At 43.9% G+C, this 25,196-nt stretch overlaps 1 protein-coding gene across 1 annotated transcript in view; it reads right to left on the reverse strand.

The window, feature by feature from the left end:
* The window catches only part of LOC139381353 (RNA binding protein fox-1 homolog 3-like), a 753,561-nt gene that overhangs the window by 310,729 nt on the left and 417,636 nt on the right, over positions 1 to 25,196 (reverse strand). The gene's annotated exons all lie outside the window — the stretch shown is intronic.

Consider the following 25,196-nt stretch of genomic DNA (forward strand, 5'->3'; position numbering starts at 1 on the left):
GACGAGATATCAGTGGTGTGAGGTGTTACAGAAGGCCTTCCTATGTAACGTAAGGACTTTCAAATACCCTTACTCTTTTACAAACTTTTCCCCACATCTCTTCCTCTCTCATGGTACTCCCTCCCTCTGTGTGCTTGATGGACCTATGGCATTCTACACTCTCTCTCTCTCTCTCTCTCTCTCCACTCTCTCTCCTCTCTACCCTCCAGTGTGTTATGTTTGGTCGACCCACGGTATAGAGGAGCCAAAGCAATTAGATGTGTTCCTTGTGTTGCCCGATAAGTCATTAAGAGTGTAAATGACCAGAGGCCTCTGGGGAAAACCTTTCCTCTGCAGAGCGTAATTTACGGCTAAAACAAACCTGCACCCATTAGGGTCCGAGTCGCTCTGGACCGGGAAAACCTTAATGCAATTTGTTTTGTTAAGGCCTTCTGAATTATGATCCCTCATTCCCCATCGTTTTATTTCCCCGCTCCCGTCACCTTGGAGAAGCCGGTGGGAAAAACGGAACGTCAATTTGGGTTAGGGCTAAGTGGACGAGGCGGAACAAAGTGGAGACAGTTTTCCTCTTCTTCCCAACGCTGTAGCCTGGGGGTGTTGGGAATCTGGAATCTCCTGTGTATTCCCGAGATAAAGAGGTGTGGGATTGGAGAGGGAGATCAGGGAGAAGGGGATGTTTCCACCACACTGCCTTGACCTAGAATTAATTAGGTTGTGTGCTTTAAAACCTTGGTAGAGCATGGGTGAAGTAGGCCTTGTGGTCCTCATGTGAATTTCCTTTTTATTTTGGGGTTTTTGATGGTGCTTTAGGAGGCGAGGTGGTAGGTGGAAGGATACATTAGGTGCTTTAGGGAGTGAAGTGGGGTAGGTGGGGGGATATCTGAGGTGTGGTTAGGTATAAGGAAATCTGAGGTTTAGTGAGGTAGGAGAGGTGGAGGAATACCTGAGGAGTGGTTGAACCCAGCAGGAGATTCACCGACATAGTTTTGGCATGGTGCACTGAGGGTGTGAGGAAAAGAGGGAGATGCATAAAAGATAGAGAGGGGGAGGCAGTCTCTTGTCCTCCCTGTTGTTACAAGTTGAATCAGGTGTGATAGCTCCAGAATGGCTGGGTAGAGAATTGAGACTGACTGACTTCAATCGTTCTCAATTGACACAAGGCCATACACGAAGTGATGTTACGTTTGATACCGAAGCTCCGAGGGATGCGTAGAAATCGTTTAGCAGTTTACTTCAAAGAAGTGTGCCGATGCTTGTATCACTTAACCAGAAGCCACATGATCAATGACGTCTGAAGCTTGTTTTTGTTGAACAACCATCTGATTGGTTTGGTATTGGTTTCAGTAGAAGACAGAAAGGCCTCTTTGTGCACACACTACGGCGTGTGCAACGTCATCTATAATAACTTGGCTGTTCTAAATGATTTTGACCCGTAGTCCTAGTTTAAGCCATGTTTATCAATTCAAGTAATGAATCTATTTACAACACAATTTACCTGAAATGCTCAATTTCTCCATCACTATTTTCCACTAAACACCATCAAAGGCAATAGCCATGTACAACATGCAATAGCATAACACAACAGATAAGATAAACTGGAATGACACTCTCACTTACGGTTGCACAAAAAGACATGTTATCAAACCAAGCCCCAAAATATTCTAATGAGGCACCATCCCTACATTTTAATTAGCACTAAGGGCGATTTCCGACCCGAGTTAAGCACACATACTTGGAACATTATTCCGGTTTATTCCCTTTTCTCTCTACGTGTATTCTGAACTTGAATTTAAGCATGAGAACAGCATGCTATTCTTTTGGGGTGGAGATCAAAGAGATGAAGTTGTGGCAGAGGTGTCTACAGATATGCCATATTCTGACCTTGGTTTAATTCCCTCATAATTCCAAAACATTTACGCACAATGAAATTAATAAATAAATCCTGTTAAGGATGCTGCGAATTTTCGCAGCTTTTTTTTACAAATCGAGCAACATTTCAACGTCCTGCTACTCATGCCAGGAATATAGTATATGCATATAATAAGTATGTGTGTATAGAAAACACTCTGAAGTTTCTAAAACTGGTTAAATCATGCCTGTGGCTATAACAGAACGTGTTCAGGAGTAAAAATCCCAGGGAAAACTGTTCACCAAAAACACAAAAAAAACAACATCCGCCAGTCTTTGAATTGTCTAAGGCGATAGAAAATAGATGAGGGTCCGTTTACAACGCCTACAGCTTCCACACGATGTCGCCAATACTGGCATTTCTTTTCACGTTTATCCTTGGTGGGATGACGTATAGGCACTTCCTGTCTTGGGGTGCACCCAGGAAATTATGAAAGTGAAAAAAATAGACGATGATTTCAAGACTTGCTGCTATCGAATACAGATCGCCCCGTGATCAATTTTATTGATTATTAACGTTTATTAATACCTAAAGTTGGTTTACAAAAGTAGTTTGAAGTGATTTGTAAAAGTTTATAGGCAACTTTGTTAATTTTAAAAAGTGACGTTGCGTCGTGTAAAGGTGCATTTTCCTTGGATCAGACGGCCTTCATAAATGGACATTTTGGGCATACTTTGACGGATTTAAATGGGAAAAAGACCCAATTGTGATGTTTATGGGACATATAGGAGTGCCAACAAAGAAGCTCGTCAAAGGTAATGAATGTTTTATATTTTATTTCTGCGTTTTGTGTAGCGCCGGCCAGCGCAAAATCTTTTGTTTAGGTCTCGTTCAGGTATTTTGGGGGGTGCATGCTATCAGATATCAGAAAGCTTCTCATGCTTTCGCCAAAAAAGCATTTTACAAATCTGACATGTTGGCTAGATTCACGAGTGTAGCTTTAATTGAGTACCTTGCATGTGTGTTTTAATGAAAGTTTGAGTTTTATCGAGTACTACGAGTGGCGCTCTGAAATTTCCGCTGATTTGGTTCCTTTGCAGGGACCAAAAACTCGCAACATCCGTAACAGGATAAGGTTGAGCAACCGGTCAGTTCCAACTGGAAAAACATCTACTTTCTTTTTTTCCGATATAAATAACACCATTATCCATGTACTGTAATTGATTAATTGATAAGAGCTATTGATAGAGCTATATACATGACAATTGTTTTAGATCTATTTTACCTAATGATCGCTGGATACAAATGCGGAACCAGTTATATGGCTGCAAACTGAAGCATACAAACTGAAGCATATAAACTAAACTTCTTCCACTTTGAAGTTTATGAAACGATGGCATTACAACTCACAAGGATGAAATGTGGTGACCCAAGCTATAGGCTTCTGTAGCCATGCGCAAATGACAGTATAGTGCCAAACCTACCTAATTGATTTATGATTTCAACTTTTTTTTAATTGTATGCCGTAGTTTTCACAGTATTTTTTATTTACAATTCATATCGAGTAGCCATTTTATATAGGTAGTCTGGGTAGCCACTCTCTATGGTGCAGCTGTAGAAACTTTTGAGGATCTGAGGAACCATGCTAAATCTTTTCAGTCTCCTGAGGGGGATTAGGTTTTGTCATGCCCTCTTCATGACTGTCTTGGTGTGATTGGACCATGTTAGTTTGTTGGTGATGTGGACACCACGGAACTTGAAGCTCTTAACCTGCTCCACTGCAGCCTCGTTGGTGAGAATGGGGGCATGCTCGGTCCTCCTTTTCCTGTAGTCCACAATCATCTCCTATTTCTTGTTCACGCTGAGGGAGAGGTTGTTGTCCTGGCACCACACGGCCAGGTCTCTGTCCTCCTCCCTATAGGCTGTCTTGTTGTTGTCGGTGATTATCACTGTTGTGTCATAGGCAAATTTAATGATGCAAATTTAATGATGAGTCGTGCCTGGCTGTGCAGTCATGAGGGAACAGGGAGTACAGGAGGGGACTGAGCACCCCCCCCTCCGAAGGGCCCCTGTGTTGAGGATCAGTGTGGCGGATATGTTGTTACCTACCCTTACCACCTGGGGGCGGCCCATCAGGAAGTCCAGGATCCAGTTTTGTCCCGGGATCCTTAGCTTATTGACGAGCTTTGAGGGTACTATGGTGTTGAACACTGAGCTGAAGTCAATGAATAGCGTTCTCACATAGGTGTTCCTTTTGTCCAGGTGGGAACGGGTAGTGTGGAGTGCATCATCTATGGATCTGTTAGGGAAGTATGCAAATTGGAGTGGGTCTAGTGTTTCTGGGATGACGGTGTTGATGTGAGCCATGACCAGCCTTTCAAAGCACTTCATGGCTACAGACGTGAGTGCTACAGGTCAGTAGTCATTTAGGCAGGTTACCTTAGTGTTCTTGGGCACAGGCTGTATGGTGATCTGCTTAAAACATGTAGGTATTACGGACTCAGACGGGAGAGGTTGAAAATGTCAGTGAAGACACTTGCTAGTTGGTCAGCGCATGCTCGGAGTACACGTGCTGGTAATCTGTCTGGCCCTGCCGACTTGTGAATGTTGAACTGTCTAAAGGTCTTACTCACATTGGCTGCAGAGAATGTGATCACACAGTCATCCAGTACAGCTAGTGCTCCCCTGCATGTTTTAGTGTTATTTGCCACGAAGCGAGCATAGAAGTAGATTAGCTCATCCGGTAGGCTCATGTCACTGTGTAGATCTCAGCTGTGCTTCCCTTTGTAGTCTGTAATGGTTTGCAGGCCCTGCCACATCCGACGAACGTCAGAGTTGGTGTAGTACAACTCGATCTTAGTCCTGTATTGATGCTTTGCCTGTTTTATGGTTCGTTGGAGGGCATAGCGGGATTCCTTATAAGCTCCGTGTCCTGCTCCTTGAAAGCGGCAGCTCTAGTCTTTAGCTTAGTGTGGATGCTGCCTCTAATCCTCTAATGTTGGGATGATGTCATCGATACACTTATTGATAAAGCCAGTGACTGATGTGGTGTACTCTTCAATTCCATCGGAAGAATCCCGGAACATGTTCCAGTCTGTGATAGCAAAACAGTCCTGTAGCTTAGCATCTGCTTCATCTGACCACTTTTTTATTGATCTAGTCACTGGTGTTTCCTGCTTTAACTTTTGGTTGTAAGCAGGAATCAGGAGGATAGAATTATGGTCAGATTTGCCAAATGGAGGGTAAGGGAGAGCTTTGTATGCATCTCTGTGCGTGGAGTATAGGTGGTTCAGTTATTTTCCCTCGGGTTGCACATTTAACATGTTGATAGAAATTAGGTAAGACTTATTTAAGTTTCCCTGCATTAAAGTCCCCGGATACTAGGAACGCTGCCTTTGTGTGAACATTTTCTTGTTTGCTTATGCAGAATACAGCTCATTCAATGCTATCTTGGTGCCAGCTTCTGACTGTTGTGGTATGTAAACAGCTACAGAGAAAATAGATGAAAACTCTCTCGGTAGGTAATGTGGTCTGCAGCTTATCATGAGAAACTCTACCTCAGTCGAGCAATGGCTCGAGACTTCCTTAGATATCATGCACCAGCTGATGTTTACAAAAATACATAGACTGCCGCCTCTTGTCTTACCAGATGCCGCTGTTCTATCCTGCCTGTACATTGTATAACCAGCCAGCTGTATGTTGATATTGTTGTCGTTCAGCCACGACTCCGTGAAGCATAAGACGTTACTGTTTTTAATGTCCCGTTGGTAGTTTAATCTTCCCAATAACTCGTCCATTTTATTGTCCAAAGATTGAATGTTTGCGAGCAGAATTGTAGGGGATTTGGGGGTTTATTCAATCGCCTCCTACTCCTCAGAAGGCAGCTCGCCCTCCAGCCTCTCTTTCTCTGCCTCCTCTTCATGCAGATCACTGGGGTCGGGACCTGTTCCTGAGGGAGCCGTATATCCTCCGCCCCGGGCTTGTCAGAGTCGTGAAAGAAGAAAAAGGATTCTGCTAGTCCATGGTGAGTAATCGCAGTCCTGATGTCTAGAAGTTATTTTCGGTCATAAGAGAGGGTAGCACCAATATTATGCACAAAAATAGTACAAAAATAAGTTTCAAACAACGCAGATAAACTAACAAAAAACACAATCGGTTGGGGGAACGTCTGCCTTCTGCTCTGGCGCCATTTTATTTATTTTTAGATAAATGTACAAAAGTTTTCATTGAATGAAAGGTCCACAAGAAAATCTGTTGGGCAACAAATGGGATGGTTTTCAGTGGATGAATTAAATTAATTCAGCCCACGCAAGGGAACCACGCCTGCAAACGCTGTTACGCACCTGCATATGGTACAGTTCATATGTCTGAAAGTGGAAAGCAAACCTTTTTTGAACTTGAAAGAGCCATTGACGGGCTCAAAATGTTTTTGGGGTCAGTATGGTTTCACATACAACCATCACCCTTCCTAAAGAATCTTTGAAAAACCCCAATTTTACGTGTGCACTCTTGGTAAGTTCCCTCAATGCTTATTAAGCAATTCCCCCATCCTGCAACACAGGGCGTTCCACATTTATCCAATAGAATAACAATAATTAAAAGGATAATAGCCTGACTTGTCCTCTCGCTGACACTCCTGATACCCTGGCCAAAGAGGGATTGGATGGGACTACTGTGTGTGTGCGTGTGTGCATGAGCGAGAGGGAGAGAGGTGCAAGAGTGTATGTGTGGGTGTGCGCGTGTGTGCGCGTGTGTGTGTGTGTGTGTGTGCGTGTGATATCGTTGGACAGGACAGAGAAATGAGAGGTGATCCATTTTAACGTCCTCTCCTGTAGAGAGCAGTGTATATATGACCTCAAAGGGAGAGAGAGAGACAGAGCGCCAGAGTGGCCCTAAGCTTTCAGTAAAGGTGGAAGTCACAGATAGGAGTTATCTCTAGTTCAATATTTAATTGGTGAATTTCTCCAGTGGGTTTTCTCGAGTTAAATCTTTAATGAAGATTAAGCAGGACCTAACAAAGCCTAATCAACATCCCTTAGGATAACGGTCAGAGGGGAGAAGAGAGGGGGGATTGAGTCAAGCAATCAGGCCACACATACAGGAACAGACACACAAACACATGCACACATGAACCCGCACGCACGCGCGAATGCGCGCACACACACACAGCACTGTAAACTCCAAGGCATTTTTTTCACTCAAATGTTTCTAGTAAGTTGAACTCAAAGTCATTGTTACTTAAAATGTTTATGTGGTATTGACTCAAAACTAAATGAGAAGTTGTTATAACAAATTAACTTTTTACCCATCATACTCGCTTTGGAACTATTTTCACAAGTATGTGGTAAAATGTCACAAATCTTAGTACAAAACTCAAAAAACAAAAAAGGCATTTTTTTCCCAAATTTAAGCACAAGTTCAACACACAAAATCACACAGTAACTTTTTCACTAAATCTAATCAGTTTTTCATTTAGAAATATTGTTTTATAGAAAGTATTTGCCTTTCAAAATACAATACTCACTAAACTTGTCATGTGATTCGCTTCTCATTTGTTTAAATGGATGTAATCCACTGTACCTAATGGTTAATCACTTAACCATTTGGTAAACCTACAGATTTTAAAATGGTTTGTCTACTATATATGGATTTTGAGAACTACAGGAATCAAATGTGTGTTTGCAAAGTATAAACATCTAAATTACATGTATGATACATGATAACCATACATAATGACTCTTGCATATTGCTAATTCATTTCACTTGCTAATTGAATGGTAACCACAATTGGTCACCATATAAAAAGGAGCTGTGTGTGAACACTTGCAATGTCTTTCAAGAAAGAAAGAAAGAAAGAAATTAAAGGAGCCCGTCAGAGAGGTAAGCATGGGCCCTGTCAAAGAGGTGGGCATGGGCCCCGTCAAAGAGGTGGGCGTGGGCCCTGTCAAAGAGGTCAAAGAGGTGGGCGTGGGCCCTGTCAAAGAGGTCAAAGAGGTGGGCATGGGCCCTGTCAAAGAGGTCAAAGAGGTGGGCATGGGCCCGTCAAAGAGGTGGGCATGGGCCCGTCAAAGAGTGGGCATGGGCTCCGTCAAAGAGGTGGGCATGGGCCCCGTCAAAGAGGTCGAAGAGGTGGGCATGGGCCCCGTCAAAGAGGTCAAAGAGGTGGGCATGGGCCCTGTCAAAGAGGTCAAAGAGGTGGGCATGGGCCCTGTCAAAGAGGTGGGCGTGGGCACCGTCAAAGAGGTCAAAGAGGTGGGCATGGTCACCGTCAAAGAGGTGGGCATGGGCCCCGTCAAAGAGGTCAAAGAGGTGGGCGTGGGCCCCGTCAAAGAGGTCAAAGAGGTGGGCATGGGCCCTGTCAAAGAGGTCAAAGAGGTGGGCATGGGCCCCGTCAAAGAGGTGGGCATGGGTCCCGTCAAAGAGGTCAAAGAGGTGGGCATGGGCCCTGTCAAAGAGGTCAAAGAGGTGGGCATGGGCCAAGTCAAAGAGGTGGGCATGGGCCCCATCAAAGAGGTCAAAGAGGTGGGCGTGGGCCCTGTCAAAGAGGTGGGCGTGGGCCCTGTCAAAGAGGTCAAAGAGGTCAAAGAGGTGGGCATGGGCCATGTCAAAGAGGTCAAAGAGGTGGGCATGGGCCAAATCAAAGAGGTCAAAGAGGTGGGCATGGGCCCTGTCAAAGAGGTCAAAGAGGTGGGCATGGGCCCCGTCAAAGAGGTCAAAGAGGTGGGCATGGGCCCTGTCAAAGAGGTGGGCATGGGCCCCGTCAAAGAGGTCAAAGAGGTGGGCGTGGGCCCGGTCAAAGAGGTGGGCATTGGCCTTGTAAAATAGGTCAAAGAGGTGGGCATGGGCCCCATCAAAGAGGTGGTTATGGGCCCCATCAAAAAGGTGGGCATGGGCCCCATCAAAGAGATGGGCATGGGCCCCATCAAAAAGGTGGGCATGGGCCCCATCAAAGAGATGAGCATGGGCCCCATCAAAGAGGTGGTCATGGGCCCCATCAAAGAGGTGGACATCAGAGGGAGGCAGATGGCAGGGAACTGTTGTGTCTAATGAAGTCCGGGCTGCCATCGTTGACAATGTTGTAAACAAAGGCCTTACCACGGCAGAGGCTGCCAGATTAGTTCACCCCAATCTGAAAAAATCTTGCAGGATATGCAATGTGTGCGGCTATTAGTCAAAACGGCGACCTTCACCAACATGCAAATCTAGGCCCATACAACACTGCACACATTATCACATTTCTGGACACCCTCCACAACAAACTAATCCCTAATGACCAGTGGCCAGAGCAGCCCAGGTACGTTATCATCTGGGACAATGTTAGTTTCCACCGGGCTGCTATGGTCCGCAATTGGTTCACAGGTCACCCAGTTTTCATCACACTCAATCTCCCCCCATACTCTTCGTTCTTGAATCCTATTGCATAATTATTCTCTGCGTGGCGTTGTAAGGTGTATGATCGCCAGCCCCACCAATGCATACCCCTTACCCCTTCTACAGGCAATGGAGGAGGCTTGTGGAGACATCGATCAGGGGTCATGCCAGGCCTGGATACGGCACTCCAGGCGATACTGTCCATGCTGCCTAGCTCAAGACAACATCGTATGCGATGTGGATGATGTCTTATGACCCACAAAGGCGAGATGTAGCCCCCAAAAAATCTGTTCTTTTTTTTCTACTGCGCTTTTATTGTGTTAGAACATTATGAGAGACAAAAATAACATTTTCCCCTTATTTGTATTGATAGTGTGTTATGTTTGGAGTAAACATCCATACTTTACACGTTTGGATACCTGTGTGTATGTGTGTTTACTACATGTATGACAAAAGCCACATGTGTTTTTAATTTACACTATCAGTGCGTAGTTGGTGCTTTGTGTGCTTATTCAAATGATGGTTTGTGTGTACTGTACTGATGCAAAACCCCAAAAAATTTAAGAATTGTGTGCTTTTGCAAGATATGTATAATGTTTTGCTGGTATTGTGTAAGGTTTTGTGGTTAGTGTGTAGATTTTTGCAAAAATAACCTATCATTTCAAAGATAGTGCCTAGCGCAATCAGAAAAAAATGTAAAGTTACTATTTGATGCACATGCTACTTCACAATATCATATTGGAACTATACTGTAAAAATAACAAACCAAAATATATTTGCAGGGGGTGATGGTGCTTGATGCTGCTGTGAACCATCACAAGTACCGGTATATCTTTGTTGATGAAGCGGGCTTCAACCTGGCCAAAACTCGTCACCGTGGGCGGAACCTCATCGGCCAACAGGCGACCTGCCAAGTGTCTGGACAACTTGTGGGAAACATCTCCATGTGCACAGCTATCTCTATCTCTGCACTCCTCATTGTGTTTCTCAATGAAATTGAGCAGGCCTGTCAAGTTGAAGGGGTCATCTATGTCATTGTGTGGGACAATGTCACATTCCACCATGCAGAGGTGGTTCAGGAATAGTTTCAGGCTTATTTTTGTTCAGCATGGAGTTGGAAGGTGTACGATCACCCTCCAAATGAACAAGCCACCCACCTTTTGGGCATGGATGAGGAATGCGATTTCAATGCAGACCAATGTCAAGCCTGCATTTGCCATGCCAAAAGGTTTTTCCCACTCTGCAGGAACAATGGAGACATTCACTGTGATGTGGATGAGAATTTTTGGCCAAATAGTCAAGACAGGCTTGATACAAATTAATGTGTGCCAAGCTTTGTTTAATTAGTTTATTTAATTTCTTACATTTGATTACAGACAGTACACCTATGTTGCAATTATAATCTAAATCTGAATGATTGTAGAGGATGTCTTCATTGATCACACATGTCACATACAGTGGGGCAAAAAAGTATTTAGTCAGCCACCAATTGTGCAAGTTATCCCACTTAAAAAGATGAGAGAGGCCTGTAATTTTCATCATAGGTACACTTCATGAGAGACAAAATGAGAAAAATAAATCAAGAAAATCACATTGTAGGATTTTTAATGAATTTATTTGCAAATTATGGTGGAAAACAAGTATTTGGACAATAACAAAAGTTAATCTCAATACTTTGTTATATACCCTTTGTTGGCAATGACAGAGGTTAAACGTTTTCTGTAAGTCTTTACAAGGTTTTCACACACTGTTGCTGGTATTTTGGCCCATTCCTCCATGCAGATCTCCTCTAGAGCAGTGATGTTTTGGGATCGTCATGATGAAAGACCCAGCCACGTTTCATCTTCAATGCCCTTGCTGATGGAAGGAGGTTTTCACTCAAAATCTCACGATACATGGCCCCATTCATTCTTTCCTTTACACGGATCAGTCGTCCTGGTCCCTTTGCAGAAAAACAGCCCCAAAGCATGATGTTTCCATCCCCATGCTTCACAGTAGGTATGGTGTTCTTTGGATGCAACTCAGCATTCTTTGTCCTCCAAACACGACGAGTTGAGTTTTTACCAAAAAGTTATATTTTGGTTTCATCTGACCATATGACATTCTCCCAATCTTCTTCTGGATCATCCAAATTCTCTCTAGCAACCTTCAGATGTACTGGCTTAAGCAGGGGGACACGTCTGGCACTGCAGGATTTGAGTCCCTGGCGGCATAGTGTGTTACTGATGGTAGGCTTTGTTACTTTGGTCCCAGCTCTCTGCAGGTCATTCACTAGGTCCCCCCGTGTGGTTCTGGGATTTTTGCTCGCCGTCCGGGGCGTGGAGCCCCAGATCGAGGAAGTGGTCTTGTATGTCTTCCATTTCCTAATAATTGCTCCCACAGTTGATTTCTTCAAACCAAGCTGCTTGCCTATTGCAGATTCAGTCTTCCCAGCCTGGTGCAGGTCTACAATGTTGTTTCTGGTGTTCTTTGACAGCTCTTTGGTCTTGGCCATAGTGGAGTTTGGAGTGTGACTGTTTGAGGTTGTGGACAGGTGTCTTTAATACTGATAACAAGTTCAAACAGGTGCCATTAATACAGGTAATGAGTGGAGGACAGAGGAGCCTCTTAAAGAAGAAATTACAGGTCTGTGAGACAGCACAATGACAGCACATTGGGGTTTACAGTGTAGTGCAATGTGCTGTCATTACTCAAAACGTTTGAGGAAACCCATTGCACTTAATAGGTATGCGGACAGTGTGCCTGCCTTTCAGAGTGATTTGTACTCAGTTTACAATGCACAATGAAGCTACTGATTGGAGAAAAAAACTCCCAATAAATTCCCAACACTTCCAGAGGTTTCTCAACTCAAAGGGTTTCAACACTAAATTACATTCTAATACATACATCTAGTAAATCCCAGGGTTTGATTAGGCCAGTGGCACGCCTCGGAGACACACAAATATAAACACACACACACACACTTCAATGATGGAAGACATATCCAGGAAACACCATTACTCATCCAAAGGGAACCTTTTTTTATTAAAGCTAAATTACACACATACACACACACACACACACACAACCGAACAGCGATTATATTACTGACACACACACACACACACACATGCACACACAAGCACTTTTCAATCATAGTGAAACCTGTTGTTCTCCTGTTGCTTACTGACATCACCACAGGGACACAGAAACCTCTGTATTATCACAATCTAATTGACTCTGCCGCATTCTGGATTCCCCATATAGCAGAGAGCGGAGTCATTACACACACACACACACACACACACACACACACACACACACACACACACACACACACACACACACACACACACACACACACACACACACACACACACACACACACACACACACACACACACACACACACACACACACACACACACACAGCCTCTTCCAGCTACATTAGGGCTAAGTGCATTTGACACAGAAGGAGATGAACATGTTGTCATTTATTTGTATGTGTGTGTGTGTGTGTGTGAGAGAGCTTGAGTGTGTGTCTGTTAATGTCCCACAGTTTTCCCCTTTCCCCTAAGATGAGAGACAATAGATAATAACACAGATATATTGGACTGGCTACAAAGTTTGGGGAATGAGTCAACTTTCTATTTTCACACACACAGTCACACACGCTAGTATAGTTTCTGGTGACGTTTGGGGAACCTGAGTCTATTCCACCACCAGATCTCATATGTATGTCAACATGTACAGTATGCACGCAAGAAAACTTCCATCAACACACACACACAACACACACTCATGCAAGAGGGGCAAGGAGAGAGAGAGAAAAGCTGACTTAAACATTTTTCTCAATTTCACAAAAGCAGCCGTGCCGGTGTCAACATGATGAATGAGAAAATAAGGATAGCGAGGGGAGAGAGAGAGCTTCTTCTTTTTTACAAAAGCACACACACACACACATGCATACGCACACACGCACATGCACACACTCAAACATAATTTCAAGTTCAGATGACTTCAACTTATTTTGGGTGGTAGACCTCATTAGAATAATACCCAACATGTTAATATACTGATTTTGCTAGGTTAAAGTTCATATAAGGAAATCTGTCAATTTAAATGAATAAATTAGGCACTAATCTATGAAGTTCATATGACTGGGCAGGTGTGCGTGCAGAGGTGCAGCTATGGGTGGCCTGAGAGGGCATAGGCCCATCCATTTGGGAGTCAGGCTGACCTGTTGGTTGGTTGACACAACTAAGTGCACTGCCAGTTTTGAAAATGGTGAAACATCGGAGACATGAGCAAGAGACAGATAGGAACATAATGTTCCCTACTGTGATCTCTATTATATAATTTCAAAGACTTAGTCAGTTCTGAAATGTGTTATTTTCAAAGTAGTCATTGCGAGTGTACAGGAAGTAAGGCATCCAGGTTAAAGAAAACTACAAGTTTAGATTTTCTGATGATCAAAAACTCTCCACTAATTTGTCAAAACAACTTGAATAGCTTTGTTAGGACATTTAAGTAAAAGCACATTGATTTTACTAAAAGTATGCAGTTCACTCAAGTTATTACATCCAAATTTGTCAGTTCCACTGACTTTACGAGATTAAGTTCAAATTAACTTAATACAAAATCAGGATTGTACTTCATATTACATTTTAAGGCAGCCAGGTTACAGACTTTTTTTTAAAGGTCCTGAACATTCATTCTGAAAAGTACTTTTATCTCATGGCTAACATGCCAGAAAGTTTGAAAAGACTAGCTGAGTGGGCGGGGAGCATATATTCATGAGCTTGCCTTGACTGACAGCTCTTTGAAACGCCTATGTCAAGCAACTTGGATTCAGTGAGCGGTGTAAGCAGTATAATCATCTCAAGCAGATTTGGTGAAACACAAAGCAACTCAGACATCAAAATTGAATCAATTATACACTGCTCAAAAAAATAAAGGGAACACTAAAATAACACATCCTAGATCTGAATGAATGAAATATTCTTATTAAATACTTTTTTCTTTACATAGTTGAATGTGCTGACAAGAAAATCACACAAAAATTATCAATGGAAATAAAATGTATCAACCCATGGAGGTCTGGATTTGGAGTCACACTCAAAATTAAAGTGGAAAACCACACTATAAGCTGATCCAACTTTGATGTAATGTCCTTAAAACAAGTCAAAATGAGGCTCAGTAGTGTGTGTGGCCTCCACGTGCCTGTATGACCTCTCTACAATGCCTGAGCATGCTCCTGATGAGGTGGCGGATGGTCTCCTGAGGGATCTCCTCCCAGACCTGGACTAAAGCATCCGCCAACTCCTGGACAGTCTGTGGTGCAACGTGGCGTTGATGGAGCGAAACATGATGTCCCAGATGTGCTCAATTGGATTCAGGTCTGGGGAACGGATGGGCCAGTCCATAGCATCAATGCCTTCCTCTTGCAGGAACTGCTGACACACTCCAGCCACATGAGGTCTAGCCTTGTCTTGCATTAGGAGGAACCCAGGGCCAACCGCTCCAGGTCTCACAAGGGGTCTGAGGATCTCATATCGGTATCTAATGGCAGTCAGGCTACCTCTGGCGAGCACATGGAGGGCTGTGCGTCCTCCAAAGAAATGCCACCCCACACCACACCATGACTGACCCACCGCCAAACCGGTCATGCTGGAGGATGTTGCAAGCAGCAGAACGTTCTCCACTCTGTCATGTAATCAGTGTGAACCTGCTTTCATCTGTGAAGAGCACAGGGCGCCAATGGCGAATTTGCCAATCTTGGTGTTCTCTGGCAAATGCCAAACGTCCTGCACGGTGTTGGGCTGTAAGCACAACCCCCACCTGTGGACGCCGGGCCCTCATACCACGCTCATGTTGTCTGTTTCTGACCGTTTGAGCAGACATTTGCACATTTGTGGCCTGCTGGAGGTCATTTTGCAGGGCTCTGGCAGTGCTCCTCCTTGTACAAAGGCGGAGGTAGCGGTCCTGCTGCTGGGTTGTGGCCCTCCTACGGCCTCCTCCACGTCTCCTGATGTACTGGCCTGTCTCATGGTAGCGCCTCCATGCTCTGGACACTACGCTGACAGACACAGCAAACCTTCTTGCCACAGCTCGTATTGATGTGCCATCCTGGATGAGCTGCACTACCTGAGCCACTTGTGTGGGTTGTAGACTCTGTCTCATGCTACCACTAGAGTGAAAGCACCGCCAGCATTCAAAAGTGACCAAAACATCAGCCAGGAAGCATAGGAACTGAGAAGTGGTCTGTGGTACCACCTGCAGAACCACTCCTTTATTGGGGGTGTCTTGCTAATTGCCTATAATTTCCACCTGTTGTCTATTCCATTTGCACAACAGCATGTGACATTTATTGTCAATCAGTGTTGCTTCCTAAGTGGACAGTTTGATTTCACAGAAGTGTGATTGACTTGGAGTTACATTGTGTTGTTTAAGTGTTCCCTTTATTTTTTTGAGCAGTATATATATATATATATATATATATATATTTATACATCTCCTGTTTGTCATGTCTCTTATGATGCGACTCACACCAGCAGTGACAGATGTGTTGACATGACAACTGTGTCAGAGTTTTGAGCAACACTCCCCTTTTGTTCCATGCTGGCTGAAGACCTAGTTAGCCAGTAACTATCTCACGCCAGACACAGATGAAAGGGGAAATATATCTTTGCCATAGAATAAGGGTACTTGAAATATATTTGCTATATAAACCATGCCCATCTGGAAATACGACTTACCCTTAATAATGATTCCAAGTGTTTGACTTTGGCGAGGAGACCAGTAACTTTATGATCAAACATTATCAATGTAGAAGCAACAGTAGTTTTTCATACTTTGATCTGGTTTCCTTCAAATATCATCCAATATCATGAAAAACATGATTGACTGTTCATGACCTTTAAGTCTCAACAAATATATCTATATTTTTTTACAGTGCATATGCATCCACACATACACACGCACCCACACATTTTTATTACTTAATTTATGCGTCGGTCATTAAACAGGTGAGAGCAGATTTTAACAAGCAGTTTCAGCATTTTACTGTACTTGATTGAAAATATGCACGATCACAAAAGACTTGTGTGTGTGTGTGTGTGTGTGTGTGTGTGTGTGTGTTTGTGTGCGTGAGAGAGCGAGAGCGAGAGAGGAAGAGGATGAGAGGAAAGATAAATGTTTGGTACCACCTGCTGGTCACACTATGGGAGACCAGAGAATGAGACCAGGCTGCGATCTAAAAGCCACATTATTCCCGTTAAAGTGCACTACTTTTGACACAAAACACTGCATCATATGATGCAAAATGTATCATACAGTGATGATTTCTGTATTTTGAAAGTTCGATATCATGAAAACTTGATTGCTGACAAGCAAGACCTTTTGGGACTATGTCAACAATGGAATAATGAAACAAACAGTAAAATATAGTTTTTGGGGTGGAGTTTTCCTTTATTGCCTACACTTAACCTTCAACTTTTTTTATTTTTATTTCACCTTTATTTAACCAGGTAGGCTAGTTGAGAACACGTTCTCATTTGCAACTGCGACCTGGCCAAGATAAAGCATAGCAGTGTGAACAGACAACACAGAGTTACACATAGAGTAAACAATTAACAAGCCAATAACATAGTAGAAAAAAAGGAGAGTCTATATACATTGTGTGCAAAAGGCATGAGGAGGTAGGCGAATAAACACTCCTACATTTGACTGTATGCAACAACTTCGAAATTTGAGGTTTGAGAAACATGGATGAAACATGGAGAAACATGGATGAATGTCTAATTCTAATGTGAGACTGTCATCACTAGTTGGTGTACTACCAGCTGGGCTGGGCTGGGCAGGTCTGTGTGTGTGTGTGTGTGTGTGTGTGTGTGTGTGTGTGTGTGTGTGTGTGTGTGTGTGTGTGTGTGTGTGTGTGCGTGTGTGTGTGTGCTTGCATATGCATGTGTGTGCTAACCCCAATATCCGATATATTATGTCTTTACTTGTGGTTTCACTCATTAATGATTGTACTGACCCCTATGCACTCAACTCAAGCATTAGTGTTGTAGATACGGGACACTGTTGTGTTATGTAAGGGAATTGGCTAGCACTATACACTCATCTTAGATTAAAGTGTTTGCTACACAAAGGGATTAAAAGATGGACAACATGTATAGTAACCTACCAGCTCTCACAGTCTCATGTCAGTACTAGATGTTCATCCATGTTCCTCAAACATCAAATTTCAAAGTTGTTCCAAACGTCAAATTTTGAAGTGTTGAAGGTTACGTTTAGGCATTAACTCCGAATTTTTAAGGTTAAAGTTAAGGTTTGGGATAAGATTAAAATAACAAGATCAAAACAACTTTCTATCACTCGATTTAAAACTTGGAATAAGAGGCAGATACTTACGCCCTTCCACAACGCCCAAGCAAAACCAAAACCTAAAACCAAAAATAAAACTGTGAAGGACCTCGGCGTTACTCTGGACCCTGATCTCTCTTTTGAAGAACATATCAAGACCATTTCAAGGACAGCTTTTTTCCATCTACGTAACATTGCAAAAATCAGAAACTTTCTGTCCAAAAATGATGCAGAAAAATTAATCCATGCTTTTGTCACTTCCAGGTTAGACTACTGCAATGCTCTACTTTCCGGCTACCCGGATAAAGCACTAAATAAACTTCAGTTAGTGCTAAATACGGCTGCTAGAATCCTGACTAGAACCAAAAAATTTGATCATATTACTCCAGTGCTAGCCTCTCTACACTGGCTTCCTGTCAAAGCAAGGGCTGATTTCAAGGTTTTACTGCTAACCTACAAAGCATTACATGGGCTTGCTTTACCTATCTCTCTGATTTGGTCCTGCCGTACATACCTACACGTACGCTACGGTCACAAGACGCAGGCCTCCTAATTGTCCCTAGAATTTTTAAGCAAACAGCTGGAGGCAGGGCTTTCTCCTATAGAGCTCCATTTTTATGGAACGGTCTGCCTACCCATGTCAGAGACGCAAACTCGGTCTCAACCTTTAAGTCTCTACTGAAGACTCATCTCTTCAGTGGGTCATATGATTGAGTGTAGTCTGGCCCAGGAGTGGGAGGGTGAACGGAAAGGCTCTGGAGCAACGAACCGCCCTTGCTGTCTCTGCCTGGCCGGTTCCCCTCTTTCCACTGGGATTCTCTGCCTCTAACCCTATTACAGGGGCTGAGTCACTGGCTTTACTGGGGCTCTCTCATGCCGTCCCTGGAGGGGGTGCGTCACCTGAGTGGGTTGAGTCACTGATGTGGTCATCCTGTCTGGGTTGGCGCCCCCCCCCCCCCCCCCCCCCCCCCCCCCTTGGGTTGTGCCGTGGCGGAGGTCTTTGTGGGCTATACTCAGCCTTGTCTCAGGATGGTAAGTTGGTGGTTGAAGATATCCCTCTAGTGTTGTGGGGGCTGTGCTTTGGCAAAGTGGGTGGGGTTATATCCTTCCTGTTTGGCCCTGTCCGGGGGTGTCCTCGGATGGGGCCACAGTGTCTCCTGACCCCTCCTGTCTCAGCCTCCAGTATTTATGCTGCAGTAGTTTATGTGTCGGGGGGCTAGGGTCAGTTTGTTATATCTGGAGTACTTCTCCTGTCCTATTCGGTGTCCTGTGTGAATCTAAGTGTGCGTTCTCTAATTCTCTCCTTCTCTCTTTCTCTCTCTCGGAGGACCTGAGCCCTAGGACCATGCCCCAGGACTACCTGACATGATGACTCCTTGCTGTCCCCAGTCCACCTGGCTGTGCTGCTGCTCCAGTTTCAACTGTTCTGCCTTATTATTATTCGACCATGCTGGTCATTTATGAACATTTGAACATCTTGGCCATGTTCTGTTATAATCTCCACCCGGCACAGCCAGAAGAGGACTGGCCATCCCACATATGCTCTCTCTAATTCTCTCTTTCTTTCTCTCTCTCTGAGGACCTGAGCCATAGGACCATGCCCCAGGAATACCTGACATGATGACTCCTTGCTGTCCCCAGTCCACCTGACTGTGCTGCTGCTCCAGTTTCAACTATTCTGCCTTATTATTATTCGACCATGCTGGTCATTTATGAACATTTGAACATCTTGACCATGTTTTGTTATAATCTCCACCCGGCACAGCCAGAAGAGGACTGGCCACCCCACATAGCCTGGTTCCTCTCTAGGTTTCTTCCTAGGTTTTGGCCTTTCTAGGGAGTTTTTCCTAGCCACCGTGCTTCTACACCTGCATTGCTTGCTGTTTGGGGTTTTAGGCTGGGTTTCTGTACAGCACTTTGAGATATCAGCTGATGTACGAAGGGCTATATAAATAAATTTGATTTGATTTGATTTGACCTACTTGATGGTAACAGCTCTCACCAGTTTCCACATAATCTCCAGACGTCCTCAGACATGGATGGACGTCGAATACTGACTTGTATCATGAGTGACCTGGCTGAAAGTAACACCATTACAGCATTGATGAATGTGTTGCTTAATAAAACACATATCCTGTTAGTTTTAAAAGGGCCATCAACTAACACTATCTATCGCTGCATCCAATCAAGATGTCTTCTCCGAAATGAATATTGAGTGTTGATTGGTCCCCAGATGTACAAACTAATACAAACTGCCCCAGTCATGCTGATTGCTCATTTCCGTCTGGTCCAGCTCTCATGACTGTTGTTTTGTTAATGTTCCTAAGGCCCTAACAAGTTTATTTTCAGCATATTAATAATTCACAGCTAGTCTTAATGATAATAGCTACCACAGCCATACAGAGCTGGTTGTTAAGAATGCTGCATTATTAACACTGATAAACAGTGGTAGAATAATGGTGGAATGGGGAGGAAGGACAGTGGATAATACAATCGCCATCACACTGCACACTGCCCTATCCCATCTGGACAAGAGGAATACCTATGTAAGAATGCTGTTCATTGACTATTGCTCAGCATCCAACACCATAGTACTCTCCAAACTCATCATTAAGCTTGAGGCCCTGGGTCTCAACCACACCCTCTGCGATTGGGTCCTTGACTTTCTGACAGGCCGCCCCCAGGTGGTGAAGGTAGGAAACAACATCTCCACTTCGCTGATCCTCAACACTGGCACCCCACAAGGGTGCGTGCTCAGCCCCCTCCTGTACTCCCTGTTTACCCATGATGGCGTGGCCATGCACGCCTCCAACTCAATCATCAAGTTTGCAGACGACACAACAGTAGCAGGCTTGCTCACCAACAACGATGAGACAGCCTATAGGGAGGAGGTGAGGGCACTCGGAGTGTGGTGTCAGGAAAACAACCTCTCACTCAATTTCAACAAAACAAAGGAGATGATAATGGACTTCAGGAAACAGCAGAGGGTGCACCCCCCTATCCACATCGATGGGACAGCAGTGGAGAAGGTGGAAAGTTTCAAGTTCCTCGGCATACACATCACTGACAAACTGAGATGGTCCACCCACGCAGACAGTGTGGTTAAGAAGGCGCAACAGCGCCTCTTCAACCTCAGGAAGCTGAAGAAATTTGGCTTGTCACCTAAAACCCTCACAAACTTCAACAGATGCACAATTGAGGGCATCCTGTCGGGCTGTATCACTACCTGGTACAGCAACTGCTCCACCCACAACCGCAGGGCTCTCCAGAGGGTGGTGCGGTCTGCACAACGCATCACCGGGGACAAACTACTTGCCCTTCAGGACACCTACAGCACCCAATGTCAAAGGAAGGCCAAAAAGATCATCAAGGACAACAACCACCCGAGCCACTGCCTGTTCACCCTGCTAGCATCCAAAAGGCGAGGTCAGTAGAGGTGCATCAAAGCTGTGACCGAGAGACTGAAAAATAGCTTATATCTCAAGGCCATCAGACTGTTAAACAGCCATCACTAACACAGAGAGGCTGCTGCCTACATACAGACTTGAAATCATTGGCCAATGGATCAATGGACCACTAGTCACTTTATTAATGCCACTTTAATAATGATGTTTAAATATCTTGCATTACTCATCCCATGTATATACTGTATTTTATACCATCTATTGCATCTCGTCTATGCTGGTTGCTCATGGCCCATCCACATATTTATATGTTCATATTATTTTTCCATCCCTTTACTTAGATTTGTGTGTATTAGATAGATGTTGTGGAATTATGAGATTAATTGTTAGATATTGCTACATTATCGGAAATAGAAGCCCAAGCATTTTGCTACACTCACAATAACATCTGCTAACCATGTGTATGTGACCAATAAAATGTCACTTGATTTGATTTGACACTGTGTTTTGGTAAGGTGATGTCCAGTGCATCTAATTAGCATTTAACACTCACACGAATCCCAGAACAATTACAGAGAAAAGGCTGGAGAGAGAGAGAGGGAAATGGAGGAGAGTGTGATGAGCATGAAAGAGGGATGAAGTGTGAAAGAGTAGTGGGGATGCTTTTAGCCTCTCCGGCAGAGGAGTAATGACCTATTACAGAGCCAATTGTAGACAGTGTATTGCAGAGTTGGCATTGCACACACAAATTGGTAATATTTCCATGCCGGGGGCCTAAACACAACATTATATTAGAAGATTCCAGCACTCTGGACCTTGAATAAGCACCACTCTACAACCATATAAATGCTTATTATGGAGCTTGATGCAATGATGTGCTTGTTGCAATTGATATACAGTATTTTGCTTGATAGTGAACTCTGTGATTCCAGGGGTTTGTATTTCTCTGATTGTCCTTCAGATTGTTCTAACAATTGACAAGCCTACATAATGCATTCCATATGGCACCATATTCCCTATATAGTGCACTACGAACTAAGGTTAGGGTTAGGTTTAGGTATTAAATCCGAAATCTTAAGGTTAGGCATTAACGCTGAATAGTTAAGATTCGGGATACCCTTAAAACAAAAATTGACTTCCTGTTGCTGGATTTGAACTTGCAACATTTGAACTTCCAACATTTGAAGTAAGATGCAGATGCCTACCCCAATACCCCATCCCCCTAGCCAACCCAAAACCTACTTGAAGGTAACAGTGCTCACTGTTGTCCCTAGTGGCCGGTTTCCACATTATCTCCCGACGTCCTCAGGCATGGATGGACGTGGAATACTGACTTGTACCACGGGTGACCTGGCTGGGCACACACACTTTGCATGCCATCCCTTCATCAAGGCCATTGCAATACGAGCAGCAGATGCTATTCTGCTTAGACAACCCACGTATCCTCTGTTTGCTCTCTCCGTGCTTCAAAGAACTCCCAACTCTTTCCAACAAGCTCCACTTTGAAAAACACAACTTTGTAATTAGAGTGGTGTCAGTGCGATTGTGATGTTGGCCGTTGATTTGGCCTGGGGGGGCCGTTGAATAGCACTGATACTGCCTCAATCAGGAACTGGCTTAATTGGAATTAGAGAGAGAGGGGAGCAGTTGAGGAGATCTGTGATGTAGGAGAATGGGGGAGAAATCTGCAGATAGTGTGGTGTGTGTGTGTGTGTGATGGGGTAGAATGGAGTCAAATCACTGCAACAGGAACAAACCACGTCACCGTGTCACTGGCATCAATCAATAAAGACTTGGAGGAATGAGCATGGCTGATAGGAGAGGGGGTCTGAAATGTCTCTTGAATATATAGTATGTTCAGATTTAATCAGATAATCTTAGACACCAAAATACCCCACAGCTGGAAAAATTAAATTAAATAACCATCCTACTTTCTTTATAGATACCATTGTATTTTTTTATTAAAGATTTACAAGAAGGACCTACCTAACTATATAATGTAGATGTGGCAGCCTATGAGAATATTGGAAGCATGGCTTATTGGAGGCAGGCGTTTAAGATAGCTCTTTTTGGGCACCCTTTAGAGTAAATGTCATTCCAGTTCATCATATTAAGTTTGTACACTAGAACCGTGCCGTTTCTTCCAATGTTTATGCATATTACGTATTCAACTATAATATTAATAACATTGCTTTATTTAACTAGGCAAGTCAATAAAGAACAAATTCTTATTTACAATGACGGCCTAGGAACAGTGGGTTAACTGCCTTGTTCAGGGACAGAACAACAGATTTTTACCTTGTCAGCTCAGGGATTCAATCCAGCAACCTTTCGGTTACTGACCCAACGCTCTAACCACTAGACTACCTGCCACCCCAATATATATAGTAATAAAGTGTTAACTATTCCAACTTTGGGATTTGCTTAGAGATTAGTTTATTAGTCACATGCACAGTGTCACAGGTGTAATTTCAGGGTACAGTGAAATTCTTAAGCTCCCAGCTCCAGGGTTCCTCAAGTCACCACTAATTCAAGAGTGTACTGAAGGGAAACAACACCGTGTAGGAACTTCCACCGGTATAAATGGGTTGTGATTGATCTGTTGTCGCTGCGATTAGATTGCCATTGACAGGGGACTAGAAGGGGCCCCTGGGGGACTGACAGGTCGCTCCTGAGAAACAATCACCTGCACTTTTATTCAACTGCATGCAATTGGAAACACAATGACACACACATGCAACACACACACACACACACACACACACACACACACACACACACACACACACACACACACACACACAGACAATCTGTTTTCCCGGGCCAAAATGTGCCATGTGAAAGCCTATTATTATATGACAAAAGGAAAGAATGAATGAGCATCTTACAAAGACCTTACATTTCCGATGTCAGCAAAGTAAATACCAAGTCAGTGAATCAAGTGTTTCCCCACAGGCTCGTAGGGCAAAGCACTGCTAACAGGCGACAGAGAGATGTGACTAATCTCCCACTCAACGTGACCAATAGCCAAAATGTCAGTGTAAATCAAAAATAGTTCCACCATGCCCAGGATGACCCCAGGGCTCTCTACTGTACGGCTCTCTACCAACCCTCCATCTCCCTCTCCCTCATCTTCCTATCTCCCTTTCCCTCCTTTTTTCATTCTCTAGCTTCTCTCTCCCTCTCAGCTATGGCTCCTTATCAAACCATATGTCATAGTTTCACTTAGAAATTCAAAGTTTTATGGATGAACATCTATTTTTGCTGCATTCATTCTGCATGGTTACAGGGTTAATTACAGAGAAAAATAAAACTCAAAGGGTTAAGTTTAGGTATTAATTCTGAGTTAAGGTTATGGCTATGATTTGGTATTCTCATGCCTTGCTAGCACATTGTAAACTACCATGGAGCAGTGGTCAGAGCAGCTTTGACCTGAGTAGCGCACTTTGTCGCCAACCATCATAACTTTGTGCCAGTGCTGGGCAACAGGAAGGCATATATCGACGTTCTCAGGACCTTTTCAAATGTCCAAAATTGAAGTCTAGTGATCAGCCTGCCCTACCAACCCTCACCCACAGAGCCATCTCAATATCTCTCCCTCCCTCTCTCCTTGTACCAACCCTCACCCTCCCCCACAATCTCCTCTCCCATATCACCTTCTCTCTCTCCTCTCCCCCCCCCTCCTTCTTCTTTTCCCATGCAAACACAGAGCAGCTGCAAGCCAGCCTAAAGTATGAAGAAAAATGCCAGGTGGCTATTTGTAAATAATCTGCAATTAATGTGCGTTATTAATAATAGATGACCTGGTTGTTACTGTAGAGATTTATACAGATGGTGGTGAAGGGATCTTCTAGTCCTCTTTTTCAATTAAGCATGGTCAGAGAGATAGAGAGAGAGAGAGAGAGAGAGAGAGGAGAAATGAGAGAGAGGAGAAATGAGAGAGAGAGATGAGTGAGAGAGAGTGAAAGAGAGAGAGAGAGAGAGAGAGAGAGAGAGAGAGAGAGAGAGAGAGAGAGGGAGAGAGAGAGAGTGAAAGAGAGAGCGAGGGAGAGAGAGAGAGAGACAGAGAGAGAGAGAGAGAGAGAGAAAGAGAGAGAGAGAGAGAGAGGGAGAGGTATGTCGCTCGGCAGGCTGAATTAAAGAGGCTTTTTGTAGCATTTAATAGCCATTCATTGGCGGACTGCTGACACAGTGTGAGAGCGGCGCTCGGCTCAGCTAGCCCAGGA

Source organism: Oncorhynchus clarkii, chromosome 23, assembly GCF_045791955.1.
Source record: "Oncorhynchus clarkii lewisi isolate Uvic-CL-2024 chromosome 23, UVic_Ocla_1.0, whole genome shotgun sequence".
In the NCBI taxonomy this organism is placed as follows: Eukaryota; Metazoa; Chordata; class Actinopteri; order Salmoniformes; family Salmonidae; genus Oncorhynchus; species Oncorhynchus clarkii.